The sequence below is a fragment of the Pinus tabuliformis genome, chromosome J (genome assembly GCF_031772625.1).
Source record: "Pinus tabuliformis cultivar Carrire ecotype Pingquan chromosome J, CPIR1, whole genome shotgun sequence".
NCBI classification, from domain to species: Eukaryota; Viridiplantae; Streptophyta; class Pinopsida; order Pinales; family Pinaceae; genus Pinus; species Pinus tabuliformis.
Window position 1 is genome coordinate 329956403 of NC_142295.1, and position 15578 is coordinate 329971980.

Consider the following 15578-nt stretch of genomic DNA (forward strand, 5'->3'; position numbering starts at 1 on the left):
GGGAGAATATGTATTGACTAGCCCAATGCTTTCCATTCCAATGGGAGGTGTTGATGTTGTACTAGGAGTCCAATGGCTACAATCCTTGGGTACAATAGCTTTTAATTTTCAAGAACTTTCATCAAATTTTCTACGAAAGGAAAGGAAGTTGAATTAAGGGGTATTGCAGGGAAACCAGGAAAGATAATCAGCTCTAATGGTATGACAAAGCTTCTAAAAAAGGAGCAAAGAGGTGTAATTGCACAATTATGTTCGCTAGATGTTTCCACATCGAAATCATCTATTTCTCCAGATCTCCAAAAAGTCCTGGACAATCATTCCAAGGTATTTGAGACTCCCAAAGGTCTCCCACCTATGCGTGATCATGATCATGCTATTCATCTGATTCCAGGAAGTGTTCCTCCAAACATCAGGCCGTACAGATATCCCTATGTCCAAAAGAGTGAAATTGAACGTATGGTTGCAGAAATGCTAGAGGCTGGTATAATTCAACCGAGTCAAAGTTCTTTCTCTGCTCCAGTAGTATTGGTGCACAAGAAGGATGGATCATGGCGCATGTGTCCGGATTATAGGGAGCTCAACAAGCTCACTATTAAAGATAAGTTCCCCATTCCTGTCATTGATGAATTACTGGATGAATTGCATGGATCAATTTACTTCACCAAGTTGGATCTTCGTTCAGGATATCATCAAATCAGAATGAAGACTGAAGACATTCTGAAAACAACATTTAGAACTCATGAGGGTCATTATGAATTTTTGGTCATGCCTTTTGGCCTTACCAATGCACCTTCAACATTTCAAGGTTTGATGAATTCAATTTTCAAACCATTCCTTAGAAAATTTGTGTTAGTATTTTTTGATGATATACTAATCTACAGCAAGTCTTGGAAGGATCATGTTGAACATGTTGACAGGGTGCTACAACTATTGGAGGAGAAACAATTATATGCAAAAAGATCCAAATGTTTCTTTGGAGTCCAGGAGGTGGAATATCTGGGTCATATTGTATCTCATGAAGGAGTTAAGGTAGACCCTAGCAAAATTAAAGCCATTAAGGAATGGAAAATCCCCACATCCATAAAGCATCTGCGAGGATTTCTTGGGTTGACAGGGTATTATCGCAAGTTTGTTAAGAATTATGGGAGAATAGCAGCACCTCTAACAACATTATTGAAGAAAGATGCATTTTCATGGACTCTGGAAGCAACAAAGGCCTTTGAACATCTTAAAGAGGCAATGTGCCAAGCACCGGTCTTAGCTACACCGGACTTCACAAAAACCTTTATTGTGGAATGTGATGCTTCAGGAAATGGAATTGGTGCTGTTCTAATGCAAGATGAAAGACCCATTGCTTTTGAAAGTCGTCCAATCAAGGGAAAGTTTTTAAGCAAAGCTATTTATGAGAAGGAAATGTTGGCAATACTCCATGCACTTAAGAAATGGCGACCCTACCTAATGGGAAGACACTTCAAGGTAAAAACGGATCATGATAGCCTTAAATACTTTTTAGAACAAAGATTATCCTCTGAAGAGCAACAAAAGTGGGTCACAAAGATGTTGGGTTATGACTTTGAAATCATCTACAAAAAAGGGAAGCAAAATGTGGTGGCAGATGCACTCTCAAGAAAGGATGAGGATGTGGAAGCATTGTTGTGCGCCATTTCTATTATCCAACCAGATTGGATAAATGAAGCAAGGGAGGAATGGAAGAATGACGAAGAAGTGTGGGCACTTATTCGAAAGTTACAACAAGATTCCAGTATGTCTGATACATTTAGCTGGCAAAATGATTCGTTATGGTACAAAGATCGCTTATACCTCTGTAAGAATTCCCAGCTAAAACAAAAGATTCTTATGGAATTGCACACTTCTCCCTTAGGAGGGCACTCAGGATTTTTAAAAACTTACCACAGGGTTAAGAAGGAATTTTTTTGGGATGGCCTTAAATCAGATATTCAAAAGTTTGTGGCGGAATGTTTGGTTTGCCAACAAAATAAAGTTGAAACAATTAAGACACCGGGTCTATTACAACCTTTATCCATTCCAAGCCAACGTTGGGAGGAGGTTTCAATGGATTTTATCACAGGTTTACCCAAGTCTGAGGGAAAGAGTGTCATCATGGTGGTAGTTGACAGACTTACCAAGTATGCACACTTTTGTGCATTATCACATCCATTTAAAGCCAGTACAGTTTCTACTGCATTTATGGAAACAATTCAAAAGCTACATGGAAACCCAAAGATTATTGTAAGTGACAGAGATCCCATTTTCACTGGAAATTTTTGGACAGAATTATTTTCTTGTCTTGGTACTCAGTTAGCTCATAGCTCATCTTATCATCCTCAATCTGATGGGCAAACTGAGATAGTAAACAAATGTTTGGAAGGATATCTTCGTTGCTTTGTATCTGATAAACAGACACAATGGGTCAAATGGTTGCCTCTGGCTGAATGGTGGTATAACACTTCCTTCCATACAGCAACAAAAATGACCCCATTTATGGCACTTTATGGGTATCAACCACCATCCATCACATCATATTTAAGAGAAAATTCTAAGGTTCAGGCAGTGGAACATCACATCGAACATCAACAACAAGTCCTCCAACTCTTAAAGGATAACCTCGTGTTGGCACAGAATAGAATGAAACAACAGGCAGATCAACATCGCAGTGAAAGAAGTTTTGATGTAGGTGATTGGGTATTCCTATGGCTACAACCATATAAGCAGAAGGATAATAAATTATCACCAAAGTATTATGGTCCATACAAGGTGTTGCAAAAGATTGGTACTATGGCATACAAATTGGAGCTTCCTGCAGCTTCTCGATTGCACCCAGTTTTCCATGTTTCATGTTTAAAGAAGGTTATAGGCGACAAGCTCCCAGTTCAAACAATATTGCCAGAACTTGACGAGGAAGGAAAAATTATATTGGAACCAGAAGCAGTCACAGAAACAAGAACTCGACAGCTACGAAATCGATCAATTTCAGAGTATCTTATCAAGTGGAAGAACTTATCCGCTGAAGATTCTACATGGGAGGATGAGAATTTTATGCAGAAGTATCCAGAACTACTCAAGCGTTGATGAAAACACTTTTTTGAAGGAGAGGGGCATGTTGGATCCCTATAATACTAGTGATTACCCCATTACTATTGTAGTTATACCCCTTATTAATATTGTTGTGCCCCTATTGCCCCCATATTGTTATTACTGTGCCCCATAGAATCCCTCTATTGTTATTTTTGTGGCTTTATATTATTACTGTTAGGTCGGCTGGATTATATTATGACTCCTTAGACTCCTATATATAGAAATGAGGTTTGGTCTTTTGAATCATCTAAGAATTGTTCATTTGTGTAATGTGAAGGAGGTTGACCCCTCGAAGAGGCTGAATTCTAAGGCGTTAATCTATCTTTTCTATCTTTTCTTGAGCTGGTTTCATAACATAAACACGACTTTGACTCTGTGGATCAGAAGAATGGCAAGAGCGCCCCCAAACTATAGAACAAAGGAAAAATTCAAGGTGGAGTGACCCAAGACAACCCATTGAAGCTGTAAGAAAATAATGGCACCATGAAGATGAAGAAGAACATAGGAAAGTGGTGCAAGTTCCACAAGAGCACTACTCACAACATGAATGAGTGTCATGCTAAGAATTCATTGGTGACTGAACTGAAAGCTTAAGATTTTGATGCATGTTATGATTCTAAGCGAGAACTTGAGAAGAGGAATGACAATTTGAAGTAGATTATTAATGTAGAACCCAGTGCCAATGTTTCCACCTCCAAGGTCCAGAAGGTGGAGCCCAAATATCTAGAGGAGGGCGAGCATCTCTTCCACTCATAGATGTGGGTGAAGGATTCTCGACTACAGTTCATTATCGACATAGGGAGCCAAAAGAACCTCATTTTAGCAGAGGTTGTGAAGTGGTTGGGCCTACTGATCACACCACACTCATAGTCATACACCATTGGGTGGTTTCACCAAGGAAGAGATATTCACATCATCAAGCAGTGTTTCCTTCCCTACAACATCAAGCCATTCACAAATGAGGTATTGTGTGATGTTTCTCCTTTTGAATTTTGTGATGTGTTATTAGGCCAACTATACTTGTGGAAGCGTCATGTTGTGTATGTGTGTAGACCTTGCATTTTTATTGTTACTTCGGGAAATAATTTATAAAGTTTATTGGAGATATCTCTGCCTACCACAATCTCTTTGATCTTTGCTACGAAATGTAGTAAGATAATCTCCTAGACCAAGAACTTTGTTTTCTTTATAATTTTCTCTCAAAGAAACGGGAAGATAGTGACCACATCCATGGCCCCCATGAAGCTTCCCCCACATAGCATAACCAGGTTGATAAAGTCATGGAAGAATACAGGAAGATATTCTCCTCACCCACATGGGTACCTTTACACTATCAGGTCAAGCATCCAATCGATCTAACTCCCATAGCACCTCTACAAAATGGGCCTATATACAAACACTCTAGTCGTGAAAATGAAGAAATCAGGTGGTAGATAAAACCTTGTGGGAGCTTGATTGTACTTGTACAGAAGAAGGATGGAACCTAGAGACTTTGCATTGATTATTGGACACTAAAAAAATTCTTTGTCTGGAATAGGCATCAATTCCCATGGATTTATGACCTTCTTGACCAGCTCTAAGGGGGAAAGTCTCTCAGCAAGATCAATTCGAAGTCTGGCTATCACTAGGTTCCATTAGAACTCACAAATGTATGGAAGACTTCCTTGAAATCAATGGAAAGCCTTTTCGAGTTGTTGGTCATCCCTTTTAGATTGACAAATTCCCCTGTAACTTTTATGAGGACGATGGACAACATCTTGTTTCACTTCACCAACTCATTTGTGGTTGTATATCTGGATGACATACTCATCTTTAGCAAGAGTTGGAAAGAGTACCTGCAACACATTTGGCAGGTCCTTCAAAACTTACATTAGCAAAAAATATGTACAAACTTGGAGAAATGCACATTTGGCATGAGCGAGGTCCAATATCTGATCTACATCATTGATGGGAAAGGCCTACATGTGGATCCAACTAAGATCGAGTTAATTCAGTATTTCCCAACCCGGCCACTCTAACAGAGCTTCACAACTTTTTTAGCCATGACAGTTTTTTATCAGAGGTTCATGTTGAGGTTTTCTCATATTACTTCACCTCTGAGTTAGGTTACCATAGATAGAGCGAAAGCAATTTTTTTTTGGTCTGAGTCCTGATAGAAGGTGTTTGTTGAGCTTGCACTGCCTTTGTTATGCACCTGAACTCACATTCCCAAACCTACAAAAACCATTTTAAATTGACATAGATCCCTTTGGCTATTTGATTGGTGCAGTTCTCACCCAACAGGGGCATACAGTGGCCTATCACAGTGAAACACTTTTTGATACAATTTAGAAACACCCCACCTATGATAAAGAGATATATTCCATCATGCATGTGCGCTGACAATGGAAGCATTAAATTATGGGGAAAGAGACAATCATCCACACATATCACTAACGTATTTAGTTTATCCAAACAGAAGGTAAGTTGCAGAATGATACTCATTAGAAGTGGTCTACATATCTACCACAATCCACTTGAAAATGAAATATAACAATGGCAACACCAATCATTTTGAAAATTGCCTTAGTTGGCCCCCAATTGCAACATTGACTATTGTTCTCAACTCTTGTGGCCATGAGACCTCCAGATGGTCATAACTATACTAAATGATCCAAAGTTCACCACCACATACCAAATTGTATTGGATGGTAAGAAAGTTCGAGATTTCCACCTCCATAATGCATTATTATGTTACCTGGGCCAATTTTTTGTTCCTCCAAGTGAGCATTACAAGTTGATTTTGGAGCCACACTATAGTTATGTTACAAGTTGCTTTGGTGTGATGAAAACTATGGTTGTACTACAGAAGTATTTCTATTGTCCAAGACTTTGGCAGGACGTTGCAAAATATATCAGATCCCACACTTGTGCCATCGCCAAGTCAAACATAAAAAAGAAAGGCCTATGCACACCTTTGTGTACTCCCATCTGGCCCTAGGAATCCATTTGCATGGACTATATACGAAGCATCCCTTATACCAAGCATGGTAATGACTATGTATTTGTGATTTTGGACCAAATTTCTAAGATGGCTATATTGACAACTTGCAAAAAGAGTATCACAGCAGAGGACACTGCCAAACTCTTCTTTGAATTAGTATGGGTACATTTTTAGATCTTGTTGACCATTATATTAAATTGAGATAACAGGTTCCTAGGAACATTTTGGTTGATCCTCTAGACATTATTGGAAACTATGCTCACCAAGTCGACTATGTTCCATCCCCAAATTGATGGTCAGATAGAGGGAATGAACAAGATGACAATGCACATACTACGCATGTACAGCTCCAAACATCCATCAACCTGGGATGAGATCCTTCCTTATGTTCAACACAATTATAACAAAGCTATCCATAGATTAACTAGCCATAGTTATTTTCAAGTGTGTCTAGGCTTTCAACTATTGTTTCTGATTGAGTTAGGATGCATCATATGACTACACATATAGAATCCACACATGTCTAGTCTGATGTTGATAAAGAAACCCAGTTTATTGAATGCACCCAACACATATTCTAGCAAGTGCACGACATCTTGGATAAGTCCAGTGCCAAGTACAAGTAGCAGCATGATCAACATTGGGTGCCACACAAGTTTCTAGTGGGGGACAAAGTTTGGATTCATTTGCAGAAACAATGCCTTACAGGAGCCCATTGGAAGCTTAAACCACTCTAATATGGGCCTTAGACCATCACCAAGGTTATGGGAGACAATTATTATGAGCTGAAAATTACCCTATTCCTTGGCCTACACCGAGTGTTCAATGTGCACTACCTTTAGCCATACTTTCCACCATTACTGGACACATTAGACATTGTAGAATATCCCATACGAATAAAGTTAAACTTAGACTTGGTGGAATAATACAAAACTAATCATATCATGAATATGTAGATTAAGAGCACTCACCAATAGAATATCCAACTATATTGGGTTGTCAAAGCTGTCGAATTTCTGCACCAAAGCAAGTGGCTCACCAAGGACAATGTTCAATAGAGGTTTTCCCATCTCATGGAGGCACTAAATGCAATGGGGACAATTAATTCCTAAGTGGGGAGGAATAATCTAGGAGGATATTGGTGGCCACCCACCCATTACACTTGGACCCCCACCATTTTTTACAGTATCTTTCATTGTAGCATAATTTACTGTTTTTGGCAGTTTTTTGGGTCCTAACATTTCAGAGTCGTTTTGAGGCACCAAACTACATTTTCTTTTTTGTTTTTTTTTATCGCAAAATAGGAAAACCCATAGCTTGCAATAAAGGTTTGCAATCAAAATTTATAGTCCACAGATAAATCTTTCTAACTAGGTATTATACATGTCAAATAGAGATCATATTCCAAAGTTACTGTTATGAAACCAGCTCACAAAAAGATAGAAAAGATAGATCAACGTCTTAGGAATAAGCCTCTTCAAGGGGGCAACCTCCTTCACATTACACAAATGAACAATTATTAGTTGATTCAAATGACAAAACCTCTTTTCTACATATAGGAGTCTAAGGGGTCACAATATAACTAAAGACGACCTAACAATAATAATATAAAGGCACAAAAATAACAATAGTGGGATTCGATGGGGCACAATAATAACAATATGGGGACAATAAGGGCACAACAATAACAATAAGGGATACAATGACAATAGTAATGGGGGAATCACTAGTATTATAGGGACGTAACATGCCCCTCTCCTTCAAGAAAGTGTTTTCCTCAACGCTTGAGTAGTTTTGGATGCTTCTATATAAAATTCTCATTCTCCCATGTGGAATCTTCAACGGGTAAATTCTTCCACTTAATGAGATACTCTGAAATTGATCAATTTCATAGCTTTCAAGTTCTTGTTTCTTTGACTACTTCAGGTTCCAATATGATTTTTCCTTCCTCATCAAGTTCTGGCAATATTGTTTGAACTGGAAGCTTGTCACCTATAACCTTTTTTAAGCATGAAACATGGAAAACTGGGTGCACTCGAGAAGTTGCAGGGAGCTCCAATTTGTATGCCATAGTATGTATCTTTTGCAACACCTTCTATGGACCATAATACCTTGGTGATAATTTATTATCCTTCGTAGCTTGCTTGAGGGACAATTTTTTATATGGTTGTAACTATAGGAATACCCAATCACCTACATCAAAACTTCTTTCGTTGCGATGTTGATCTGCTTGTTGTTTCATTCTATTACATGCCAAGGTGAGGTTATCCTTTAAGAGTTGGAGAACTTGTTGTTGATACTCGATATGATCTTCCACTGCTTGAACCTTAGAATTTTCTCTTAAATATGATGTCATGGATGGTGGATGATATCCGTAAAGTGCCATAAATGGGGTCATTTTTGTTGCAGTATGGAAGGAAGTTTTATACCACCATTCAGCCAGAGGCAACCATTTGACCCATTGTGTCTGTTTATCAGATACAAAGCAACAAAGATATCCTTCCAAATATTTTTTTACTATCTCAGTTTTCTCATCAGATTGAGGATGATAAGATGAGCTATGAGCTAACTAAGTACCAAGACAAGAAAATAATTATGTCAAAAAATTTCCAGTGGAAATGGGATCTCTGTCACTTACAATAATCTTTGGGTTTCCACGTAGCTTTTGAATTGCTTCCATAAATGCAGTAGAAATTGTACTCGCTTTAAATGGATGAGATAATGCACAAAAGTGTGCATACTTGGTAAGTCTGTCAACTACCACCATGATAACACTCTTTCCTTCGAACTTGGTTAAACCTATGATAAAATTCATTGAAACCTCCTCCCAACGTTGGCTTGGAATGGATAAAGGTTGTAATAGTCTCGGGGTCTTAATTATTTCAACTTTATTTTCTTGGCAAACCAAACATTCCACCACAAACTTTTGAATATCAAATTTAAGGCCATCCCAAAAGAAATCCTTCTTAACCCTGTGGTAGGTTTTTAGAAATCCTGAGTGCCATCCTAAGGGAGAGGTGTGCAATTCCCTAACAATCTTTTGTTTGAGTTGGGAATTCTTACATAGGTATAACCGATCCTTGTACCATAACGAATCATTTTTCCAGCTAAATGTATCATATGTAGTGAGATCTTGTTGTATCTTATCAATCAATGCCCACACTTCCTTGTCATTCTTCCATTCATTGCTTGCTTTGTTTATCCAATCTAGTTGGATAATAGAAATGGTGTAAAGAAATGCTTCCACATCCTCATTCTTTCTCGAGAGTGCATCTGCCACAACATTTTTCTTCCCCTTTTTGTAGATGATTTTAAAGTCATAACCCAACATCTTTGTGACCCATTTTTGTTGCTCTTCTGAAGATAATATTTGTTATAAAAGGTATTTAAGACTATCATGATCTATTTTTACCTTAAAGTGTCTTCCCATTAGGTAAGGTTGCCATTTCTTAAGTGCATGTAATATTTCCAACATTTCCTTCTCATAAATAGCTTTGTGTAAATACATTCTTTGATTGGATGACTTTCGAAAACAATGGGTCTTTCTTCTTGAATTAAAACAACACCAATTCCATTTCCTGAGGCATCACATTCAACAATAAAGGTTTTTGTGAGGTCCAGTGTAGCTCGGACTAGTGCTTGGCACATTGCCTCTTTAAGATGTTCAAAGGCCTTCATTGCTTCTGGAGTCCATGAAAATTCATCTTTCTTCAATAATGTTGTTAGAGGTGCTGCTATTCTCCCATAATTCTTAACAAACTTGCGATAATACCCTGTCAACTCGAGAAATCCTCGTAGATGCTTTATGGATATGGGGATTTTCCATTCATTAATGGTTTTAATTTTTCTAGGGTCTACCTTAACACCTTCATGAGATACAATATGACCCAGATATTCCACCTCTTGTACTCCAAAGAAACATTTGGAGATTTTTGCATATAATTGTTTCTCCTCTAATAGTTTGAGCACCATGTCAACATGTTGGGCATGATCCTTCCAAAACTTGTTGTAGATTAGTATATCATTAAAAAGTACTAACATAAATTTTCTAAGGAAGGGTTTGAAAATGGAATTCATCAAACCTTGAAATGTAGAAGGTGCATTAGTAAGGCCAAAAGGCATGACCAAAAATTCATAATGACCCTCATGAGTTCTAAATTTTGTTTTTGGAATGTCTTCAGTCTTCATTTTGATTTGATGATATCTTGAATGAATATCCAACTTGGTGAAGTAAATTGATCCATGCAATTCATCCAATAATACATCAATGACAAGAATGGGAAATTTATCTTTAATAGTGAGCTTGTTGAGATCCCTATAATCTGGACACATGCACCATGATCCATCCTTCTTGTAAACCAATACTACTAGAGTAGAGAAAGAACTTTGATTAGTTTGAATTATACCAGCCTCTAACATTTTTGCAACCATACGTTCAATTTCACTCTTTTGGACATAGGGATATCTGTAAGGCCTAATGTTTGGAGGAACACTTCTTATAATCAAATTAATAGCATGAACATGATCACGAGTAGGTGGGAGGCCTTTGGGAGTCTCAAATACCTTGGAATGATTTTCCAAGACTTTTTGGAGATCTGGAGAAACGGATGATTTCGATGTGGGAACCTCTAGTGAACATAATTGTGCAATTATGCCTCATTGTTATTTATTTATAAGCTTTGTCATTCCGTTAGAGCTGATTATCTTTCCTGGTTTCCCTATGATACCCCTTAATTCAACTTCCATTCCTTCTGAAGAGAATTTCATGAAAAGTTCTTGAAAATTAAAAGCTATTGTACCCAAGGATTGTAGCCATCGGATTCCTAGTACAACATCAGAACCACCCATTGGAATGGAAAGCATTGGTCTATTCAATACATATTCTCCCATGGATAGCGTGATATTATGGCACTTTCCTAAGAAATTTACGGTTTCTCCATTTGCAACCATCACTTAACACTCTGGTGTTCGATATAGGAAGCAATTCAATTCCTTGGCTATCTTACAATGAATAAAATTATGGGTACTTCCTGAATCAATCAACACTGTTACCTTTTTCTTCTGGACATGCCCTTCTATCTTGATAGTTTAAGGAGTGGCAATTCCAGCCAATGCATTACAAGATATGGTTGGATTCATTTCTTCTTTTTCTAGGGTTTGTTCTTGGTGTATATCCTCTTCTTTTGTCATTTCTTGTTCCTTTTATTCCTCCTCTTCACAATCTATGTAAAATAATTTCTTCTCAGCACACTTATGACCTTTAGTGTATTTGCTATCACAACTGTAACAAAACCCTTTTTCTCTTTTTTCTTCCAATTGTTGTGGTGTCAACCTTGTAGGTTGTGGATGGCTAGGGGCAATAACACTTCCATCTTTATGATTGCGAGTGGTAAGCTTCCTTGTTGCCATAATTTTGCTTTCCATTTTTCTTGCCAACCTAAATGACTTCTCCAATGAATTTGGTTCCCAAAGGTGAACCTCATGTTGAATATTATCTTTTAAAGTCCCTATCAACACCTCAATCCTATGCTCCTCTCGAATATCTTTTACCCTTATATTTAATTTTTGGAAGTCCTCAATGTGCTCCATCATTGAATCCTTTTGTTTGAGATTTATCAGTTGGCTAAAAAAAGTGTTTCTTTTTGTATCCTCATAATGTGCTATCATTTCATCCATAAAAATAACCCAAGTGACAATTTTTTTACAAGAGCAAAGCCATCGATACCATACAAACTGATTTGGTACCAAATATAAAGTTGCAATGCACACCTTTTGTGTGTTTTGCACATTATGAAGATCGAAAAATTGCTCCATCTGTAGTATCCATGTTCTGGGATCCTTGCCATCAAACTTCCTCATATCGATCTTTGGAACATGGTGGTTCTTTGATACACTATTAGAGTCTATGAAATCATGATTAACATTTATTTTGTTCCCATCATGAGTTTCCTTTACTACCCTTTCACCATTAGTAAGCATTTCTTGTAGAAAATTTGTCAAATTTGTCTTCAAATCTATCTTTAAATCTTCCATGCCTTTCCTTAAATCATCCATCTTAGCTTCCACACCATCCATCTTAGCTTCCACATCATCCATCTTAGCTTCCATGTCATTCATATTAGCTTCTACACCTTTCTTTAAACCATCCATCTTAGCTTCCACGCCATACATTTTAGCTTCTACATCTTTCTTTAAGCCGTCCATCTTAGCTTCTATTACTTTTTGTGTGAATGAAATTTGTTGCACTTGGTCTCGTAATTTTAACATATCATGTTGCATTTCTTCCTCTTCTTCATGAGTCATGCTAGAGATTTCAGGTTTCTTACCAGGTGTTTCCATCTTCTTTCTTCGGGGCATCAACTACCGATAATAATGTGTCACTGTGCCCTTTGAATTCCTTCAAACTAATTTTTCAAACCAAGCTTATGCAAAAATTTAAAGAAAACTACACACCTTTCTTTACTTTATAGGAGCTCGATATTGAATCCGATGTATCTCTGTAATTTTGGATCTCCAAGGTCTGAAATTACTTCCTGCGGTAACCCTCTAAGTAATATTTCTAACCCCTCAATTCTGATCAAGATTGGATTCTTCAATGAAGAGTTATGTTGAATCTCTCACGATGGCTTGAGTATAGACTGGTCTAGTAGAACGAACTTGTACGATGTGTCGCAGGTCATTGTTTCAACCTTAGGTTCTCAAAATGATACCCAAAAAACTACAATCCGTCCTCTTTCTATAACTTCTTACGAAAATTCAATCTAATGCTCAGAGCGAACATTATGATGATTTTTCCAATGTCACCTGTTTGGAATGTAATTCAGGGGCCTGCAAAAACCCTAACTTCCTTAGATTATATCTTTGCAAATATAGCAAGACAAGATCTAAAATTCGGGCCCTGGGTTTAGACTGATTCCATCTCAAATGGATTATTTTTTTAGCTTCTGAAAAATTGTAGCAAAAATTCCACGATGACCTGTTTGGAGTAGCAAAACCCTAGAATCCAAACCTCTGATACCAAATGTTATGAAACCAGCTCACAAAAAGATAGAAAAGATAGATCAACGCCTTAGAAATAAGCCTCTTTGAGGGGGAAACCTCTTTTACACAAATGAGAAATTCTTAAATGATTCAAATGATAAAACATCCTTTCTATATATAGGAGTCTAAGGGGTCACAATATAACCAAAGCCGACCTAACAATAATAATATAAAGGCACAAAAATAACAATAGTGGGATTCTATGGGGCACAATAATAACAATATGGGGACAATAGGAGCACAACAATAACAATAAGGGATACAACGAAAATAGTAATGGGAGAATCACTAGTATTATAGGGACCTAATAGTTACGACCCCAGGAAGTTGATGTACCAATTTACCCTAATGGGGCCCATAAACTTTTGGCGCTTCATCTCCTACGGTCAGGTATTTGGATGTTTAGGATCTTCCATTGTTTCTCAATAATAATATTCCTTTAAGCCTCATTGCAACAAAGTTCATAAGGCATGTAGATACCACATATCTTCTCGTAGATAAGCTACCATCACCTGATCTAGTTTATTTCCATTTTGCATGTAAACAATTTTCAGTACTTTGTTATTAATGAATTGAAGTTTTGTTTTCATTATATCTCTATTTTTATGTTTATATATGTATTTAATTTGATTCCTTCATAAATACGGATCAGTGGTATCAGAGAATTTTTCTCTTTCTCTGTTTTTTTGTGCATGTCCCCAATGAGGTTGGAGTATAAGGAGTTGAGACTTGAACTGGTTGAGCCTTTGCAAAACCATCCCTATCGACACTGATGACTTCCCATGGTGGAAGAAAAGAAAGATGAGGGATCAGGAGGTCATATAAAATTATTTCTAGAAGAATCCCTCAATTGATAAAGGAATGAGATGACAAAAACATTTTCCCATATCCTTCAGTGGATGCTCGCCAATGATGCATCTTCATTTGACACTCACTTTGGAGGCATCACCCCCTTCAAGGTAAAAGTGAACTTTGATATCCAAATAGCAAATGTCAAATAGATGAAGATGTTGTAGATAAATGGTTGAATATGTTGGAAGGTTATTTTTTTGGTCCATAGTTTCTCTAATAAGGAGAAGATTGCTTTTTCATAGCTTAAGTTTGTCCCCCATGTCAAGGACTAGTGGGAAAATTAATATGAGAAAAGGGAAGAGGAACCCTCTTTGTTTACAACCACCCCATCTTGGAACTATTTTCGAGACACTGTCAAGGAATAGTATTACCCTGTGGGGAGCTATGAGGACAGGTACATACAATGGACTACACTGTGACATCAATGGGACCATGATGTGCATAAGATCGCAAATATTTTTCATACTCTCTACAAAAATTTCAGTATCAAATATTCTGAGCAACATCTGGTGCTCAAGGACTAGGGTTGTCTACACAAATACATTTAGGAAGAAATGGAGTTCCTGGAATCCTCTTTGATTAGTGCAGCATACCAATATGCTGCCAAGATTTAACAAAAAATTAAACAAAATAAGTGTGACTTTAGATTTGTGAATTAGAAGTAGGGCAAGAGTGCCCCCAAACCACAGAAAAAAGGATAGAGCCAAGGTGGAGAGACCTAGTAGAACCCATCAAAGCCACAAGAAAAGAATGGAATCATGAAGATAAAGAATGGCGCAGGAAAGTGGTGTGAATTCCATAAGAGCCCCACTCAAAACAAAAATGAGTGTCATGCCAAGCAGTCATTGGTTGTCAAGTTGAAAGATTCAGATTCCAATGCATGTTTTGATTCTGAGCTAGAAACCGACAACGGGAACAATAAGGGAAAGCAGACTATTGACGCAAAACTCAGTGCATTTAATGTTTCCACCACCAAGGTCCAGAAGATTGAGCTCGAAGATCGATAGGAGGGGGGTGTTTCTTCCACTCACAAATGTGGGTGAAGGGCTCCTCACTACAGTTCATTATCAACATGGGAAGCTAAAAGAGCCTCATTTTAGCAGAGGTCATGAAGATATTTAGCCTATTGACCACACCACATGTTAGGGCCCTATAATACTACTTTATTCCCTTATTATTGTTTTCGTTGTATCCCTTTATTGTTATTTTTGTGGCCATGTTGTTCGTAGATTGTTATTATTGTGCCCCATAGAAGCCCACTATTATTATTGTTCTGCCCTTATATTATTATTGTTAAGTCAGCTCTGATTATATTGTGACCCATTATACTCCTATATATAGAGAGGAGGTTTTGTCATTTGAATCATCCAAAAATTGTTCATTTGTGTAATGTAAAGGAGGTTGCCCAATAGCACACCTTTAGTCATACACCATCAAGTGGCTTAACCAAGGATGATATCTCCACGTCAACCAACAATGCAACCTCTCCTATAGCATCAAGTCCTTCACAGATGAGGTATTGTGTGATGTTTCTCCTCTTGAAGTTTGTGATGTGTTATTAGTCCAAGAATACTTATCGAAGCATCATGTTGTCTATGAGTACAGA